At 42.6% G+C, this 16,627-nt stretch overlaps 1 protein-coding gene across 1 annotated transcript in view; it reads left to right on the top strand.

Annotated features, from left to right (window-relative positions):
- FBP2 (fructose-bisphosphatase 2) overlaps positions 1 to 16,627 on the top strand; it is a 38,038-nt gene that overhangs the window by 8,263 nt on the left and 13,148 nt on the right. The window lies entirely within an intron of this gene.

Raw genomic sequence — 16,627 nt, 5'->3', positions numbered from 1 at the left:
TCTTTTAGGTTGTTGGCAGAATTCAGTTCCATTCTGCTGTAGGATGGAGGTCCTTGTTTTTTTTTTTGTTTTTTTTTTCTTTTTCCGGCTGATACTGGGGTCATTCTCAGCTTCTAGAGGCTTCCTATATTCCCGGGCTTGTGCTTCCTTTCTCCTCCAAGGCAGTGAAGGCAGGCCAAGTCTTGCTCAGGCTTCTAATCTCTCTGATATCCCCACTTTGCCTTGTCTCCCCTGTCCTCAGCCACAGAAAGTTCTCTGCTTTTAAGGGCTCATTTGATTAGATTGGGCCCATCTGGAAAATCCACAATGATACCTCTCTATTTTAAATTAGTGACCCTAATTGCATCTGCAAAGTCCCTTGTGCCATGTAATGCAACCTAGTCACAGACTCTGGGCATTAGGACCTGTTTGGGGCCATTTCGCATATACACCACATACCTGCCAACAGAGGATCTTATGGGTGGGTTGGTGACCACCCAGTATTACCAGAAACTTCATGTCACACAACATAGTCCACAGTATATCTCAGTTTGAGATCAGTCCTCACTCTAATCAGAATGGCTGGGCCTTTTCCCCAGGGGGGCTGTCAGGCCGAAGGGACACTACAGGCTCTGGATGGTCTTAAGGATTGTTCGGTTGGGTAATCTGCCCTCTGGGCTGGTCTTAGAGGCCCATACCTCTGGCTCCACAGCACACATTCTTTCCACTAAACTATGATCAAACACACACAGGCATCACTGATTTCTATGCTACCAATTTGGCACTAATCATGTAATGTGTATGTAATTAACTTTCTATGAGTGTTTTCCTTCATGCTCTTAGATTATAAATGTGGGGGAGGATTGGGTACATCCCATGTCGCCCAGTGTGTTGTCTGTAGATATTGATATTGCAAGATTATTTGTGCTTGGCTGACGGTTGTCCAAAGAAAGAGGCCAGAATTTGATTTTCAGGGGCAAAAGCTTAGCAGAAACCTAACCTTAGCAGAATATGTGAATTAGCCTAAACTTTCTTTCTGTGAAGAAAATCAAGGAGCAGGATGGGGGCTCTGTTACTTCTGTTTTGGAGAACCAAATGTAAGCCAAGCCAGCCCAGGCTAGAGGAATATTCTGAGAATGTTTCCCAATTGGTGTTTCTCTCTGTCTCTCTCTCTCTCTCTCTGTCTCTCTCTTTTTCTTGTGAAGAGAGAAAAGGAGAATTTTGCTGAGGGAGCAGGAGAAAATGACCCAAGACACTTTCTCTGGTGTTTGAGAAAGTGAAAGACTAATATGATATTTGAAGGTTAAGCCAAAATGAGATAGGTGTATAAAGGAACGTTACTTCTCTTTTTGAAGTATAGCTTGGAAATAAAAATAAAGAGATAGGTGGTATGATCTTTATGAGATTCTGAAAAAAGACACCAGTTGTATCTTTGAGGTAGCTTTCAACATTGGCTTTTTCATTGTGGCCAATACTGTTGACTGTTGAGCATGAGTCAGGAACTCTTCTGCCCACCTACAAGCACAGTGCTCCTGGGTCACTCATCACCTCAGCCCATGAGGCAGGTGCACACACTGCTACCATTTTTTTTTTTACATTTTTTTTTTTTTTTACTAGGGAACAAATTGAAGCACAGAGAAGTTAAGTAACTCAACTAAAATCACCAGTTGGTACGTGAAGGACAAGAATTCAAACAGGCTCTCCAACTCTGCCATCATGGCTCTTAATAGCTCCTTGCCCCCACTCCCAATTTTACTGAGATCTGATTGATGTATAGCATTGTATTAGAATAGGTGAACAACATAATGATTTGATATATATAATATATGTATATTGAAATGATAACCACAGTAAGTTTGGTGAACATCAATCACCATAGTTAAACAAAATTTTTTGTCTGGTGATGAGAGCTTTTAAGATCTACTCTCATAGCAACTTTCAAGCATACAATCAGTATTGTTAACTATAGTCGCCACACTGTACATTACATCCTTAGGATTTATTCATCTATTTACTGGAAGTTTGTACCCTTTGACCACCTTCACTCATTTCCCCCTCACCCTTCCACCCCTGCTTCTGGCAACTACCAATATGTTTCTAGAAAATAACATAGGACAGATTCTGGAAGGACCGGAAGAGGCTGGCTGGTTCTCCCGAGGTCCGGGGTGTTCAGGAAACGCCCATGCTGGCGGCATCCCGAGGTCGCCTGGAATTCCAGATGTTTTTAAGATCACTTCAAAAGTATCAAGCTCGGGGTTCCGGAAGATGGCGGCGTAGGAGGACGCTGGGCTCACCGCGCGTCCTGCTGATCACTTAGATTCCACCTACACCTGCCTAAAGAACCCAGAAAACCGCCAGAGGATTAGCAGAACGGAGTCTCCGGAGCCAAGCGCAGACGAGAGGCCCACGGAAGAGGGTAGGAAGGGCGGCGAGGCGGTGCGCGCTCCACAGACTGGCGGGAGGGAGCCGGGGCGGAGGGGCGGCTCGCGGGCCAAGCAGAGCCCCTGAGTCTGGCTGGCAAAAGCGGAGGGGCCGGACGGACTGTGTTCCGACAGCAAGCGCGACTTAGCGTCTGGGAGGTCATAAGTTAACAGCTCTGCTCGGAAAGCGGGAAGGCTGGAGGACAAAGGGAGGGAGAGCTGCTGAGCCCCCGGACGGCAGAGCTCAGCTTGGCGGGGAACAAAGGCGCCAGCGCCATCTCCCCCGCCCATCCCCCAGCCAAAATCCCAAAGGGAACCAGTTCCTGCCAGGGAACTTGCTCGCGCAGTACAAACACCCAACTCTGTGCTTCTGCGGAGCCAAACCTCCGGCAGCGGATCTGACTCCCTCCCGCTGCCACAGGGCCCCTCCTGAAGTGGATCACCTAAGGAGAAGCGAGCTAAGCCTGCCCCTCCAGCCCCCGTGCACCTTGCCTACCCACCCCAGCTAATACGCCAGATCCCCAGCACCACAAGCCTGGCAGTGTGCAAGTAGCCCAGACGGGACACGCCACCCCACAGTGAATCCCGCCCCTAGGAGAGGGGAAGAGAAGGCACACACCAGTCTGACTGTGGCCCCAGCAGTGGGCTGGGGGCAGACATCAGGTCGGACTGCGGCCCCGCCCACTAACTCCAGTTATACACCACAGCACAGGGGAAGTGCCCTGCAGGTCCTCACCACTCCAGGGGCTCTCCAAAATGACCAAACGGAAGAATTCCCCTCAGAAGAATCTCCAGGAAATAACAACAGCTAATGAACTGATCAAAAAGGATTTAAATAATATAACAGAAAGTGAATTTAGAATAATAGTCATAAAATTAATCGCTGGGCTTGAAAACAGTATACAGGACAGCAGAGAATCTCTTGCCACAGAGATCAAGGGACTAAGGAACAGTCACGAGGAGCTGAAAAACGCTTTAAACGAAATGCAAAACAAAATGGAAACCACGACGGCTCGGCTTGAAGAGGCAGAGGAGAGAATAGGTGAACTAGAAGATAAAGTTATGGAAAAAGAGGAAGCTGAAAGAAAGAGAGATAAAAAAATCCAGGAGTATGAGGGGAAAATTAGAGAACTAAGTGATACACTAAAAAGAAATAATATACGCATAATTGGTATCCCAGAGGAGGAAGAGAGAGGGAAAGGTGCTGAAGGGGTACTTGAACAAATTATAGCTGAGAACTTCCCTGAACTGGGGAAGGAAAAAGGCATTGAAATCCAAGAGGCACAGAGAACTCCCTTCAGACGTAACTTGAATCGATCTTCTGCACGACATATCATAGTGAAACTGGCAAAATACAAGGATAAAGAGAAAATTCTGAAAGCAGCAAGGGATAAACGTGCCCTCACATATAAAGGGAGACCTATAAGACTCGTGACTGATCTCTCCTTTGAAACTTGGCAGGCCAGAAAGGCTTGGCACGATATCTACAGTGTGCTAAACAGAAAAAATATGCAGCCGAGAATCCTTTATCCAGCAAGTCTGTCATTTAGAATAGAAGGAGAGATAAAGGTCTTCCCAAACAAACAAAAACTGAAGGAATTTGTCACCACGAAACCAGCCCTACAAGAGATCCTAAGGGGGATCCTGTGAGACAAAGTACCAGAGACATCACTACAAGCATAAAACATACAGACATCACAATGACTCTAAACCCATATCTTTCTATAATAACACTGAATGTAAATGGATTAAATGCGCCAACTAAAAGACATAGGGTATCAGAATGGATAAAAAAACAAGACCCATCTATTTGCTGTCTACAAGAGACTCATTTTAGATCTGAGGACACCTTTAGATTGAGAGTGAGGGGATGGAGAACTATTTATCATGCTACTGGAAGCCAAAAGAAAGCTGGAGTAGCCATACTTATATCAGACAAACTAGACTTTAAATTAAAGGCTGTAACAAGAGATGAAGAAGGGCATTATATAATAATCACAGGGTCTATCCATCAGGAAGAGCTAACTATTATAAATGTCTATGCGCCAAATACCGGAGCCCCCAGGTATATAAAACAATTATAAACATAAGCAACCTTATTGATAAGAATGTGGTCATTGCAGGGGACTTTAACACCCCACTTACAGAAATGGATAGATCATCTAGACACACAGTCAATAAAGAAACAAGGGCCCTGAATGATACATTGGATCAGATGGACTTGACAGATATATTTAGAACTCTGCATCCCAAAGCAACAGAATATACTTTCTTCTCGAGTGCACATGGAACATTCTCCAAGATAGATCATATACTGGGTCACAAAACAGCCCTTCATAAATTTACAAGAATTGAAATTATACCATGCATACTTTCAGACCACAATGCTATGAAGCTTGAAATCAACCACAGAAAAAAAGTCTGGAAAACCTCCAAAAGCATGGAGGTTAAAGAACACCCTACTAACAAATGAGTGGGTCAACCAGGCAATTAGAGAAGAAATTAAAAAATATATGGAAACAAACGAAAATGAAAATACAACAATCCAAACGCTTTGGGACGCAGCGAAGGCAGTCCTGAGAGGAAAATACATTGCAATCCAGGCCTATCTCAAGAAACAAGAAAAATCCCAAATACAAAACCTAACAGCACACCTAAAGGAAATAGAAGCAGAACAGCAAAGGCAGCCTAAACCCAGCAGAAGAAGAGAAATAATAAAGATCAGAGCAGAAATAAACAATATAGAATCTAAAAAAACTGTAGAGCAGATCAACGAAACCAAGAGTTGGTTTTTTGAAAAAATAAACAAAATTGACAAACCTCTAGCCAGGCTTCTCAAAAAGAAAAGGGAGATGACCCAAATAGATAAAATCATGAATGAAAATGGAATTAATACAACCAATCCCTCAGAGATACAAACAATTATCAGGGAATACTATGAAAAATTATATGCCAACAAATTGGACAACCTGGAAGAAATGGACAAATTCCTAAACACCCACACTCTTCCAAAACTCAATCAGGAGGAAATAGAAAGCTTGAACAGACCCATAACCAGCGAAGAAATTGAATCGGTTATCAAAAATCTCCCAACAAATAAGAGTCCAGGACCAGATGGCTTCCCAGGGGAGTTCTACCAGACGTTTAAAGCAGAGATAATACCTATCCTTCTCAAGCTATTCCAAGAAATAGAAAGGGAAGGAAAACTTCCAGACTCATTCTATGAAGCCAGTATTACTTTGATTCCTAAACCAGACAGAGACCCAGTAAAAAAAGAGAACTACAGGCCAATATCCCTGATGAATATGGATGCAAAAATTCTCAATAAGATACTAGCAAATCGAATTCAACAGAATATAAAAAGAATTATTCAACATGATCAAGTGGGATTCATTCCTGGGATGCAGGGCTGGTTCAACATTCGCAAATCGATCAACGTGATACATCACATTAACAAAAAAAAAGAGAAGAACCATATGATCCTGTCAATCGATGCAGAAAAGGCCTTTGACAAAATCCAGCACCCTTTCTTAATAAAAACCCTTGAGAAAGTCGGGATAGAAGGAACATACTTAAAGATCATAAAGGCCATTTATGAAAAGCCCACAGCTAACATCATCCTCAACGGGGAAAAACTGAGAGCTTTTTCCCTGAGATCAGGAACACGACAGGGATGCCCACTCTCACCGCTGTTGTTTAATATAGTGCTGGAAGTTCTAACATCAGCAATCAGACAACAAAAGGAAATCAAAGGCATCAAAATTGGCAAAGATGAAGTCAAGCTTTCGCTTTTTGCAGATGACATGATATTATACATGGAAAATCCGATAGACTCCACCAAAAGTCTGCTAGAACTGATACATGAATTCAGCAAAGTTGCAGGATACAAAATCAATGTGCAGAAATCAGTTGCATTCTTATACACTAACAATGAAGCAACAGAAAGACAAATGAAGAAACTGATCCCATTCACAATTGCACCAAGAAGCATAAAATACCTAGGAATAAATCTAACCAAAGATGTAAAAGATCTGTATGCTGAAAACTATAGAAAGCTTATGCAGGTAATTGAAGAAGATATAAAGAAATGGAAAGACATTCCCTGCTCATGGATTGGAAGAATAAATATTGTCAAAATGTCAATACTACCCAAAGCTATCTACACATTCAATGCAATCCCAATCAAAATTGCACCAACATTCTTCTCGAAACTAGAACAAGCAATCCTAAAATTCATATGGAACCACAAAAGGCCCCGAATAGCCAAAGTAATTTTGAAGAAGAAGACCAAAGCAGGAGGCATCACAATCCCAGACTTTAGCCTCTACTACAAAGCTGTCATCATCAAGACAGCATGGTATTGGCATAAAAAACAGGCACATAGACCAATGGAATAGAATAGAAACCCCAGAACTAGACCCACAAACGTATGGCCAACTCATCTTTGACAAAGCAGGAAAGAACATCCAATGGAAAAAAGACAGTCTCTTTAACAAATGGTGCTGGGAGAACTGGACAGCAACATGCAGAAGGTTGAAACTAGACCACTTTCTCACACCATTCACAAAAATAAACTCAAAATGGATAAAGGACCTGAATGTGAGACAGGAAACCATCAAAACCTTAGAGGAGAAAGCAGGAAAAGACCTCTCTGACCTCAGCCGTAGCAATCTCTTACTCGGCACATCCCCAAAGGCAAGGGAATTAAAAGCAAAAGTGAATTACTGGGACCTTATGAAGATAAAAAGCTTCTGCACAGCAAAGGAAACAACCAACAAAACTAAAAGGCAACCAACGGAATGGGAAAAGATATTTGCAAATGACACATCGGACAAAGGGCTAGTATCCAAAATCTATAAAGAGCTCATCAAACTCCACACCCGAAAAACAACCCAGTGAAGAAATGGGCAGAAAACATGAATAGACACTTCTCTAAAGAAGACATCCGGATGGCCAACAGGCACATGAAAAGATGTTCAACGTCGCTCCTTATCAGGGAAATACAAATCAAAACCACACTCAGATACCACCTCACGCCAGTCAGAGTGGCCAAAATGAAGAAATCAGGAGACTATAGATGCTGGAGAGGATGTGGAGAAACAGGAACCCTCTTGCACTGTTGGTGGGAATGCAAATTGGTGCAGCCGCTCTGGAAAGCAGTGTGGAGGTTCCTCAGAAAATTAAAAATAGACCTACCCTATGACCCAGCAATAGCACTGCTAGGAATTTATCCAAGGGATACAGGAGTACTGACGCATAGGGGCACTTGTACCCCAATGTTTATAGCAGCACTCTCAACAATAGCCAAATTATGGAAAGAGCCTAAATGTCCATCAACTGATGAATGGATAAAGAAATTGTGGTTTATATACACAATGGAATACTACGTGGCAATGAGAAAAAATGAAATATGGCCTTTTGTAGCAACATGGATGGAACTGGAGAGTGTAATGCTAAGTGAAATAAGCCATACAGAGAAAGACAGATACCATATGGTTTCACTCTTATGTGGATCCTGAGAAACGTAACAGAAACCCATGGGGGAGGGGAAGGAAAAAAAAAAAAAAAGAGGTTAGAGTGGGAGAGAGCCAAAGCATAAGAGACTGTTAAAAACTGAGAACAAACTGAGGGTTGATGGGGGGTGGGAGGGAGGGCAGGGTGGGTGATGGGTATTGAGGAGGGCACCTTTTGGGATGAGCACTGGGTGTTGTATGGAAACCAATTTGACAGTAAATTTCATATATTAAAAAATAAAAATAAAATTAAAAAAAAAAAAAAGAAAATAACATAGGACAATATCTTCCTGACTTTGGGGAAGGTAAATATTTCTTAAATAGGACACAGAAAGCACTAACCATGAAAAAAAAAGGCTAATAAACTGTAGTTCATTAAGATTAAGAACTTTCATTCATCATAAGACAAGATAAGTGAAAAGACTGGGAGAAAAGATTTTCAATACATATTTCCAACAAGGAACGCCTATGCAGAATAAATCAAGGACTTCTACAAATCAATAAAAAAATACCATCAGTATAATCAAAGGGATGGGCAAAAGCTTGAATAAGCACTTCACTAAAGAGATATTTTCCACACAACTGGTTAATAAGCACAAGGAAGATGCTCAAAGTCGTTAGTCATCTGGGAAATGGATGTTAAACAATGAGACATCATTCATCCCCACAAGAATGGCTCAAATGAAAAATGTATACCAAGTGTTGATGAAGAAACTGGAATTCTACATTGTTGATGGCAGTAAAAAGTAATACAAATACTTTGGAAAGGTTGGCATGGCACCTGTGATGATAAACATGTAGTAATACATTGTGGCCCAGCAAGTCTACTGCTGGTACTCACCTAGGATAAGCGAGCACTTGTGACTGCCCAAAGACATGCACAAATTATTCATAGTAGCCCCTAACTAGAAAACAAAGCCCAAGTGTGTATCAACATTAGAATGGATAAATAATTGTGATATATTCATATAACAGAAAACTACATAGCAATGAAAAAGAACAAGAAGTTTCTGAATGCAAAGACATAGATAAAATTGCAAAGACGTAATGTTGTGAAACATAAGCAGATGCAAAAGAACACATGCTTTGTAATTTCATTTATATGAAAACAGGCAAAGGCGATTATCCTTTTGATGTCCACATGATACCTTTGGAGGCTGTGATAATGACTGAAGAGGTATCCAGAGACTGCTAGGTTGTTGGAGATGTTCTGTAATTTTTTTTTTTTAATTAAAGTGTATTTATTTTGAAAGAGAGAGAGAGAGGGAGAGTGACAAGAGCAGGGGAGGGGCAGAGAGAGAGGAAGAGAGAGAGAATGCCAAGCAGGCTCTGTACTGTCAATGCAGAGCCCAATATAGGGCTCAAACCCACAAGCTGTGAGATCATGACCTGAGCTGAAGTCAAGAGCCAGATGTGTAACCGACTGAGCCACCCAGGTGCCCTGGAAATATTCTGCAAGCTAATCTCAGTAGTTACATGAATATATACTACACGTATGTAAAAATTCATTGAACTGAACAATTCAGATTTGTGTGCTTTGCTATGTTTAAGTTATACGTCAACAAAAAGAAAAATAGTCTACTTTTCCATACCCTCTACCACCAACACATTGAGCCTTTGCAATTGTCACTAACTTTACTGGTAAGTTGCCATATGATGCATCCCTTCCTTTACCCGTGACAGATTTAGATATTTTATTGGGGTAGGAAGAAATAAAAAGACCCGAGAGGGGCACCTGGGTGGCTCAGTTGGTTGAGCATCCGACTTTGGCACAGGTCATGATCTCACAGTTCATGGGTTCGAGCCCCGCATCAGGCCCCCTGCAGTCAGCCTGTCAGTGCAGAGCCTGCTTTGGATCTTCTGTCCCCCTACCTCCCTGCCCTTCCCCCATTTGTGCTCTGTCTCTCAAAAAATAAATAAAACATTAAAAAAAAAAAAACACCTGATAAAGATAACACCAAATCATTTGCAAACTATTCTGAGATTTTCTGAGAGAAGTGTCATGGCAATAGAGATTACTAATGTGAAGTAGATTTTTGAAGTCTCAGAACCAGAAAAAAATGAGCCTTTCTTTTTTCCATGCACTAAAGTAAATTACAGATGGTTTAATGGACTTGATGGAGAGATGGGAGATGAAACTGGAGCAAAAGCAGAATAATATTTGTCTGGCTTTGTTTTGATGTAGGGGAAATTCTATCTAACCATAAAGACAAGAGAAGAAAATAATGTGGGCTGTAGTTAATAATTTCAATTACTAGAAAAACTGCACTGCAAAAGAAAAGGACACTGTAAATAAAATTAAAAAGCAGATGACAATTGAGGAAAATAGGTGTAACAAATATATGGCATTAATATCTCTCATATGTAAAAAGGTATTACAATAAACAACAAGAATACAAACACCCTGAGAGAAAAATATGCAAAGATATGAAACAGGCAACTTACAAAATAAGAAATAAAAATGGACAAGAAGGCTATGAAGTTTACTTTGTTAACTATAAAAAATGGAAATTAAAACAAAAGAAATATTTTTTTTTCAGTCACCAAATTGGCCAAGTTGAAAAGATAGTGCTCTTTTATGTTCATGAGGTTGAATTAAAGTGAATGCTTTTTATCACTGATGGTAAAGCTATAAGTTAATGCAGTCTTTCTGAGGGGCAACTTTTCAATATATATCAAAAGTCTTTCACCCAATAATTTCATTATTTGGAATTTCTCTGGGGAAAATAATCAGGGAAACATGTATTTGTTCACTAGACTGTTCATCTCAGAGTTGTTTTGATATTGAAAAAAAGGAGACATCTAAAGGATAAAAAGGGAATACTATAAACACCTCTACCTGCATAAATTGGACAAGTTAGATGAGCAATTCTTCAAAAAGCACACTCTGTAAAGAGGATGAGCGCACAAGCTACAGAATGAGAGTTTGACAAAGGACTCAAAACTCAACAGTAAAAAACTCGAAACAATCCAATTAGAACATAAAACATAAAGAGACGTGTCACCAAACAGGTGAAAAGAAGTTCCTCGGCAAAGAAGCACATAAAAGATGTTCAACATCACTAGCCATTAGGGAAATGCAAAGTAAGACCATGATGAGTCATCACTACATACTTAATAGAACCCCTGAAATAGAAAACAGTGACAATACCAACTGCTACAAGGGCATGCATTGTTAGTGGAAATGTGAAGTGACACAGCCACTCAGGAAAAGTTTGGCAGTTTTTGCATTTTTCTCAGAGAATTGAAGATTTATGTCCACACAAAAACCTGCACGTGATTGCTCATGGCAGCTTTATTTGTAGTAGCCCACAGCTGAAAATAACCCAAACGTCCTACAACAGATGAATGGTTGAATAGTGATACATTCATACCATGGGGAACCACTCAGCAATAAGATGGAATAAACTATCAATACATGTAACAACTTTGATGGATCTCATGGGTTTCATGCTGAGTAAAAAATTTCAGAAGTTCACAAACTTTATGATCCCATTTATGTGATATTCTCTAAAAGGCATACTTATAGAGCTGGATCAGTGGTCGCAGGGGTTAGGGATAGCAGGGAGGGGCGGAGGGTGGGAATGACCATAAAGGGGTAGCATGAGGGAGACTTCTTTGCCTGATGGTATAGTTCTGTGTCTTTATGTGGTGTCTACACATGTGACAAGATGGCACAGAGTGGTACACAGACTTAATACCAATGCCAATTTCCTGGTTTTGATATTGTACTGTAGCAAAATATTTACAGAGCAACTATTGAAGGAAATTGGATGAAAGGTACATGGGATCTCTGTACTATCTGTGCAACTTCCAGTGAATCTTTAATTATTTTAAAATAAAAGGTTAAAATTCAGCAAAGTCTAAATTTATATAAGAGGTTGATGAAATTTGGGAATGCCTTGCAATTGCCTGTCCAGCATGCTCCTGAAAATGTATGTATGCATGCATATATATGCACATGTATTAACTTGCATGGATGTTTGCATGTGTGAATCAACTGAATGCCATAACCATGTGCCAGATTGCACCTCATGGTGGGAAAACAGGCCTGAACAAGACAACTGGCACCTGCCACCATGCAGCTTACAGTCTATTTAGGAAGGCAGACATTAAACAGCACTAATGAAGGTGTGTTGGGAGCTTCCCAGGAGAAGCTCTAAGTACCTGGAAGACTAACCAAGAGGTCAGAGAAGGCCTCCATGGAAAGATGATGCTTCACCTGGGATGTGAAGGTTAACTATGAGTTCCTCAGGCAGAAGGTGTGAGGAGAAAAGATTGGGCCATGCTGGCTAGAAAGAAAGTCATATACAGATTCTTGGAGCTCAGATGCAGGGTGGTGGAATGTTCAAGAAGAGAAAAGAAGCTCGGTATTTTTGCGGTGTGGGGCCTGGGTGTGGGGTGGAGGATGGTGTTGGACAAGGCTGGTCAACCAATGGGGGACAGATCATGGAATACCTGGTAAAATGAGTTAATATCAGACGTTGAGGCAGTGGGAAGTCAATAACATGTTTTAAGCGAGAAGTGACATGGACCGGAGTGGGGCAAGGGTGGAGTTGGGGGATCAGGAAGGAGGTCTTGGGGCCAAGCGGTGATGGTAAGGATGGAGAGGAGGCCATGGAGTTGTGAAGAGTGGGTGCTAGGAGAGACTGGGCTCAGTGACTGAGTGGAGGGCATGGGGTAAGGGCAAGGAGGGTGGTCAGGGAAAGGGAGGGGTAGGTGACCCTGAGGTTTCTACTGGGCAAATGACAGTGCCATTTGCTGAGACAGGAAGCAATGGCAGAAGAGCAGGGATTTTGGGGTTGAGATGGGGCAGACAAATTCCATCTTAGATGATATTGAGTTTGGGGTATCTGTGGGATACCTGACTAGGGATATCTGGTGGGCAGGTGACTCCAAGGCTGGGCTCTCAGGGGAGATGAAGATGGAGGACTGGGAGTGTGTGTAGGGCTTTGAACTCTGGTTGTGGGTGAGATTACCGAGCAGTGTGCAGACTAAGAAGAGAGCTTTATTAGTTAGGGCTCTGGTGTAAATGGCAGGAATGGCAGGAATGGATTAGGAAACTCCAAGGTAGGAATATGGCCAGCCTCAGGGAAAGCTAGGACCAGAAAAGAGTCTCTTATCTTGCCTTCCTGCCACGTGGCCAGTTCACTCCTTCTCTCTGTGGACCAAGTTTTCTCTGCTTCTTTGGCCAATGGCAGAAGAAAGGTGCCATCCCATAGCTCCCAAGTTGACATAAACCGGAGTGTTCTAGCCCCAAATCTGGATTTCTGGGTAGACTGTGATTGGGGAAGTTTGGGTCAGGCATCTACCCCAGACCTCATTAAATTTTTCTGTCTCACAGCAATTCAGAGTCTCCACATTGGATAGGGTGGCAGTTAAGAAAGTCCATTTTGCACTGCGGAGAACCAGGAGGAGTACCTGCATTAAGGGATCAGAAGAATAGGGGATGGCAAAAACAAATGAGAACACACAGCGAGAGAGTTCAAAAGAAGTCCATGAAAGGTTCCTGGACCCAATTCCAACATGGGGATGCCATGGGGTCCCCACATAGCATCAAGCAATTCTCAGACACCAGCAGGTGTCCAAGAAATCAACTCAATTCTGACACTATCTATCTGGAGATAGCATCAGATTCCAGGGGTTAAGGGCTCAGTCCTACAAGGCAAGCCTGTACTTCTGACCAACATGCTATAGATTGAAAGCTCCAATGACTCCCCCCACCACCCCTGCCAGCAACTCAATTCAGATGCCAGTCGAGAGCCGAGGTTTTTCCTGTGCTTCTGACTGGTTATAAATCCGAGGTTCCCAAGACCCCCTCCTCAGGTTTGATTAATTTGCTAGAGCAGCTCACAGAACTCAGAGAAACATGTTGTTAGATCACCAGTTTATTATTAAAGGATATAACTCAGGAACAGCCAGATGGAAGAGATCCCTAGGGCAGGGTAAGCGGGAAAGGGTGCAGAACTTCCCTGTCCTTTCCAGGTACACCACTTTCCTTGTATCTCCAGATGTTTACCAATCCAGAAGTTCTTCAAACCTTGTCCTTTTTGGGTTTTATGGAGGCTTCATTACATAGGCATGGTTGATTAAATCACTGGCCATTGGCAATTGATTCAATCTCCATCTCCTCACCTCTCCAGGAGGTCAGAGGGTGAAGAAGAAAGTTCCAGCCTTCTAATCACGTGATCACGTGGTTGATTCTCTGGGCAACCAGCCCTCCTCCTTAGGTGCTGTCCCAAAGTCACTCATCATCATGACAAAGACACCTTCATCACTCTCAACACTTAGGAAAGTCTGAGTGTTTTGGAAGTTGTGAGCCAGGGACTGTGGGCAAAAACCAAATATATAGGAGAAATGCATTTTGGTCATCTGAAGGAGCAAATACATATTTCTTATAAATCACAATATTGCAGTCCAGAAAAGAGGGAAGTGGACAGATGCTTAGGAGAGACCCATGTCTCTCACCTAAGAAGGTGACAGTAGTCAAGGGACCCAACATTACCCAGGGGTTGGGTCAGGAGGACTGGACAGTGTGCTCCTGATAGAGTGGACAGCTGGTAGCCTGCGGTGGTAGCAGGAGAAGAAAGACAGCTACTGTAGACAGGCATTTCAGACTCCAGGATCTACATGAAGACAGAGATAGGGCAATGGCTAGAGGGAAGTTTTGGGATCTGGAATGTATTTTTTGTTATTTCTTTAGACCAGAGAGTTCTACCTGTTATTAAAAGCTAGTGAAGCCAAGGGGAAGGAGTGGTTCTCCTCCAGCCATGGGGAAGAGGCCAGAGGGCCACGGAGAGGGTGGTACCCTGTGCAGGGGCTACAGGATCACAGCTCAAAGATAGAACAGCCTCTGGTCAGGGAAAAATCAGTGGGAAGGAACCCTAGTTTCATACACAGAAAATGTGGTCCTTCTGATGGCCGAATGGAGGTGTTTTAGGAGCATCAATGGTGAAGACTAAAAGTTTTAATTAAAAACCTTTCAATTTTCTGAAAAGTCTTTAGAGCTCATTCTTTAAAGCTGTGGTTCCCAAACTATCATGTTTCAGAATCACCTGGAAGCTTGACTCTGGAGGCCCAGAGTTTCTGATTCTGTAGGCCTAGCCAGATTGGGGGAGGAGGGGGGACAAATATTTGCTCTCCTAACAAGATCCCTGGGGATACTGATGCTGCTGGTCCACTTTGAGAATCTGCTCTGGGGTCTGGTTCTCAGAATCTGTATGTAACCAGTAAATCTGGAAGTAAGGCCAATTTATTGAATATGTGTCCAAGTCAGATGGAAATGTAATTATTTGCAAAAAAAAAAAAGTTATTTGAAAGAATGTAAGATGGGAAAAGGAAAAACTATTAAAAGGAACATGCCATTTTTAAAGAAGGGTAAGTTTTGGTAATTATAATCAAGTTGTTAGGATATTGTTTGCAACGGTCAGACTAGCCCCATGTTCTGTGACAGTGTTGAAGGATGAAGGATGCTGGCTTAGCATTGGGAGATGTGGGTCTGTCCTAGCTTTATCACTCACTGGTTTCAAGATGTTGTGTGGGTACCTCCCCTGACCTCCATCTCTTCTCTTTTATTTTATTTTTAAGAAATTTTTTAAATGTTTATTTTTTTTTTAATTTTTTTTAACATTTATTTATTTTTGAGACAGAGAGAGACAGAGCATGAATGGGGGAGGGGCAGAGAGAGAGGGAGACACAGAATCGGAAGCAGGCTCCAGGCTCTGAGCCATCAGCCCAGAGCCCGACGCGGGGCTCGAACTCACGGACCGCAAGATCGTGACCTGAGCTGAAGTCGGACGCTCACCCGACTGAGCCACCCAGGCGCCCCTAAATGTTTATTTTTGAGAGAGAGAGAGAGAGAGAGAGAGAGAGAGAGAGAGAGAATCTGAAGCAGGCTCCAGGCTCTGAGCTATCAGCACAGAGTCCAATGCAGGGCCTAAACTTACCAACCATGAGATCATGACCTGAGCTGAAGTTGGACACTTAACCGACTGATACACCCAGATGCCTCACCAAACTCATAAGTTTTGATAAACTTGCCTTTTAGAGCATAAGGAGGTGGGGAGGGAAGGAACCTTCGAAAGGTATTGGGGAAACTGGGTTATGAAATAGAGTCTCAGCTGCAGCTCTGTCCCTCCATCGAGAATATTTGTTGCTTCTTCCTTGGCATCCCCACCTGTCCTGTCTCTGAATTCTCACTCACACCTGCATTGCTGGCATGGCAAAGGTGGAGGCTTCCTGAAGAAAATGTTCCGAACTGTAGACATGGGCTCATTGTGGTGTGGGGATGGAGGTGGGGAGCAGGCAAGGACTAGGCCTTCAAGGTACAGCACATGGAACAGGGAAGAGCCCTGGGCCAGGCTGCCTGGGTTTGACTCCACCTCTGAGGCTTCTTGATGTCGGGTGAGTTATCCAAACATTTAGATTCTGAGTGCTTCATCTACACAATGGAGTTGATAAAGATTTTTCCCTCTTGCTTATGACTATGAAGAGAGGCTGTGGTTTTAGCATCTTGAGTGATTTCTTGGCAGGATGCAGACGAATGTGTTCAGAAACCAGGGAAAAGTCCAAGAATGGCCTTTGCAAAATGGCTCAGGTAGAACTGTTCGTTAATATGGCAGCTCATTCCCTCCAGGTGCATGTGCTTCAGCTCAAAATGCTGAGAACTGCGCTTCCTTCAGTGCCAGCGGCCTCTGGCAAAGGGTTCTGTCCAGA

Source organism: Panthera pardus, unplaced genomic scaffold, assembly GCF_024362965.1.
Source record: "Panthera pardus isolate Hobbes unplaced genomic scaffold, ASM2436296v1 HiC_scaffold_20, whole genome shotgun sequence".
Taxonomy (NCBI): domain Eukaryota; kingdom Metazoa; phylum Chordata; class Mammalia; order Carnivora; family Felidae; genus Panthera; species Panthera pardus.
The sequence above is the reverse complement of the archived record's forward strand: the minus strand, read 5'-3'. Positions and strand labels throughout refer to the sequence as shown.